Consider the following 4,736-nt stretch of genomic DNA (forward strand, 5'->3'; position numbering starts at 1 on the left):
TGTAAATTATTAGAAAGGTCCGGTTCACATTAGACCGGTAATGTCACTGCCTCCGGTTCGAAACAACCTATATTGTAGGGGGTGAGCAGCGGATATACCGATCCGCCAAAACCGACCGAACCAAACCGATCCGCCGCATTTTGGACGGATGCGTGATGACGAGCGGACGGTTGCGGATTGATTTTCTCAAATCCGCCAATTTGGCCGACGGATGGCGGATTTGAGATTTTTTGGCCGCAACCGAACCGCCAAACCGCCAAATCGCGAGCACCCCTAGTAATTTATAAGACTTTGTATTTTTAATTTGTTTAAATATTATATTTGTGTTTTCAATTGAAAAAGAGTTTAAATATTCTGTTGAAAAAAAGTTTTCAACTTGAATATATTTTTTGAATTGAAAAAAATAAACGTATTATTCATATATATTTTTTAGTTTTTAAATGTAACTCTAAAAATAATAAATAGAAAATATGATATATGCTGGTTGGTTTTTGTTTTCAAAAACATATGTAGATGTAACAATACAGAGACATTCAATCTCTACTACTGCTCTGTTCATGGTTTTGGTGATTTGAATTGTTATTATATTTTAAGAATCACAGATTGTAATACTTTATGGGGATGAATCATACTGTGATTGTAATATGTGGATGAGGCATGCAGTGATCGTGATATTCTAAAGTTTCAAACTTTTTTTCTTTGGATAAGGCATACAGTGATTGTAATATTTTTTTTAAGTCATTGACTGTAATACTTTCTTTTTCTTTTTTTTCTTTTTTCGTTTGAGGAAGTGCACAAGTTGAATTATGTTGAAAATTTATAAAATTTTAAACCGCCAAACCGATTCGCATCCATCCGCCAAACCGCCAATCTGCTCAATCTACATCCGCCGGATTGGCGGACGGATGCGGATTGATTTTCTTCAATCCGCCAATCTGGCGGACGGATGGCGGATTGGAGGTTCCGTGGCCGCAACCGACCCGCGCCCACCCCTACTATATTGGATAAATTACAGTCATGTCTTGTCTATCTTTGAATTTACATTGTCACCCCTTTTATTTTTTAAAATACCACTTATGTACCTTTGAAATTACAGTATCATCCATTTTATTGTTGATAATTCCACTGAGCTGCTTTGCTGGATATCGCCGTTTAAAGGCAAATTTTCGTATTTGACTTGGTCAAATTTTGTAAATTAGTTCAATTAAATTTTAGGATAAATTATAAATATACCTTTAAAATTTGGTTAAAATACGAATTACCCTTGGGATTTTAAAAATTACATCACACATCTTCAAGTTTCTAATTACATAAAAATTGCTCATTTTATTAATAAATTATCAAATTAATTAACAATTTTAAAGTTGGTTTGAGAATAAGTTATTTTAGTAACTTTTTTGCTAAAACAAGATATGAAAAAACTAGCTTGCTTGGGATTTTTTTTGACTTTTTACCCCAAAAAAATGCAAAAAATTAGAAAGGCAATGAAATTTTTGACTTTTTTATGTAGTTCTTTGGTTTTTTAGCTTTTCTAACGACTTTTTAATTTTTTTGCTATTATAGAGTGTTCCCAAACCAAGCCTTAATGACATCAAAAATATATTTCAATTAACAATACGGACAATTTTATTATTGTATAGGAGAGCAATTAAAAAAAAAATTCTGCTACTTCTGTTAAATGAAAAATTTTGACAAATGGTATTTGTAATTTTCAAAATCACATGGAGCAATTTGTATTTTAAATAAATCTCGGGAGGTGTATTTATATTTTTTCCTAAATTTTATTAAAGGTTATTTACACAATGACTCTCTAAAACTATTAAGAAATATCATTTTGACCTCCTAAACTATAAAAACCTACAAATGGAACCCCTAAATTATTGAGTAATACCACTTTATCCCTAAACTATAAAAGCGTACAAATCGATCCCAAAAACTATAAAAACGTACAAATTGCACCCCTTAACGGAAGGGATCAAAATAAAATATGTTAATAATTTATACAAAAATAAATAAATAAATTATGGTTTTAATAGGATCAATTCAAAATAGTCATATTTTTGTCAACGTGTAAGTAACAGATGTGTCTCATGTCACAACTTTCACTTACACCATATACAGACCCACTTCACTACTATGAAAATTGCAATTATTTTGGAACCTAGATCCTCTAGAGTAATTTTTTGTAGACTAGTCTTAGAGCAATTTTTTGTATAGTGGGAATTTTTTTTTTTTAAATGATTGTCAATACTGTTTTTTTAGCACAATAGTACTAAGTTGAACAAACAATAGCATTGACAATCACTTTAAAAAAATCTCAATCATTCAAAAAATCACTCTAAAATAATTGTAAGAAAAATCACTCTGAAAGATTTGGTATTTCTACTAATTTGCAATTTAAAAAATAAATAAATAAATAAATTTGTGGGTGAATTATGGAGGGGAAATTATTAATCAGAGTAAATACAGCAAAAAAAATTACACATCAATGGAAAACTATATGAACATTAATAATTAAAATTCTAAAATTTTTCACGTATTTATAAATAATTTTTTAAATCCCCAGTGTACCGTAATTCTCTCAATTATGTTTAGTGGTGTTCATTTTCATGAATAGTTCCCCCAAAGATCTTCAATTCTTCATAAACTTGATTTCATGTGTTGATTATGGGTTGTGGTTGTGATGGTGGAGGGTGGTGGTGGGTGTTTGAGGAGTGGGTAGTCATGTCCACCTCTTTATTCCTTTGACAATGCCTTGACGTTGTTTGCCTATATGCCCACTAAAATCAATTACTGAAGAATTGATTTAAAATAAGGTTTAGTGGTCTGTAACAACGCATCTTCTGCACAAGTCCAACTTATGGAGAAGATTTACATAAGTATTTTTTGGCTGTATTGGTTTGGGTATTGGTAGTGCAGTCTTGCATAGTTTGCCTGGCCTTTTCTTTCTCAAACTCAACTGATCAATTAGGTTTGCTTGCTTTCAAGACTGCTGTCAAGTATGACCCCAATAGTGCATTGGCTAATTGGACCACGAGAACCAACTTTTCCAACTGGGTTGGAGTCTCATGCAGCCTAGACAGATAAAGAGTCATGGCTTTGCGGCTTCAAAACATGAGTCTTGGAGGCACCATTTCTCCTCATATTGGAAACCTCTCATTCCTTGAAGCTTGATCTTCGAAACAAAATTTTCCATGGATTTGTGATGCAAAAACCTTACTCCTTTGCGTCGCTTAACATATCTCGCACTACAAGACAACCTATTGGAAAGAGAAATCTCAACAAGCATACAGGGCTGTAAACGATCCGAACTGAGTCGAGCCGAGCTTTGCTGAGCTTGAGCTTGGCTCGTTTGCTTATCGAGCGCATTTATTGAGCTCGAGCTTGGCTCGATGAGTAACTGGGTTCGGGCTCGACTCGGCTCGATAAGATTTTTTATAATACTATTTGTATTATTTAAATAAAAATATTATTGATATTATTTAATATATAAATAATGTATTTTTACTATTATTTGTATATTATTTAATATATAAATAGTATATTTATTATATAATTTAAATAAAGACAAATGAGCCGAGCTTATTCGAACTCGAACTCGAACTCTGCTCGTTTACTAAACGAGCTTAATATTCAAGCTCGAGTTTGGCTCATTTAAAAGAGCCGAGCTATTAACGAGCCAAGCCGAGCTTGTTCATAAACAGTTCGATTCATTGGCAGCCTTACATACAACAATGTCAAAAGCTTCAAGTCATGTCTCTTACAGCCAACAGACTTGCTGGTTGAATATCGGTTGAGCTGATCACCTTACCTTTGCTTCGTATTCTTTTCCTAGGAGGTAACAATCTTGCAGGTAACTTGCCACCTCCTTTTGGTAATTTGTCAAACTTAGAACTGTTTGCTTTAGATCGAAACCATGTTTATGGAAAATTCCTAATTAGTTGGGACATCTTATGAAGATGAAACAAATTAATTTATTTGGAAACTATTTCACTGGGCCGATTCCACCAACAATATTCAACATCTCCGCTCTACTACAATAGATTTTCTTATCAAATTGACATATCGGAATACACATAGAACTAAATATTGTTCTAATAGACGAAAAGAGTTCTCGAATTCACAAAAAAAAATAAGGCTCCGTTTGGTAAGCAACTTAAATTATAGTTCCACACATTGATTTGAGTGTGTTGTTTGTTTTGAGCTTTCAAATCATAATTCTACACCCATTTCTCAAAACTCAATTCAAAACATAATCATTACTTTTCAAAACACATAATTCAAAACTCAATTCAAATCAATATTTTAATTTTTTAAATATTTAAATATTTTAAAAATATTTTAATTTTGTGAAGATTTTAAATATTTTAATATTTAAATATGTTACAAATTTTTTAATTTTTAAATTTTTTGAATATTTTTAAATATTTTAATTTCAAAATATTACGATTTTAATTTTTTAAATTATAAAATATTTTATAAAAATAAATTCAAACTCTATTTTATAAAAATATTTTTAAATATTTTAATTTTTTTGTTATGTATTTGGTTACGATTTGAGTGTAGAGTTGCGAAAGTAATATGAAGTTTCTAATTATGTGTTTGGTTATGAGTTTTAAAAATAATTTCTTAATTGAGTTTTGTTTTATGTGTTTGGTTACGATTTGAGTATAGAGTTGTTTTTAAATTTAAAATATTAACATTTTAAATTATTTAAATTTTTTGAATATTTAAAT

The sequence above is a fragment of the Camellia sinensis genome, chromosome 4 (assembly GCF_055761805.1).
Source record: "Camellia sinensis isolate YWXY chromosome 4, ASM5576180v1, whole genome shotgun sequence".
NCBI lineage: Eukaryota > Viridiplantae > Streptophyta > Magnoliopsida > Ericales > Theaceae > Camellia > Camellia sinensis.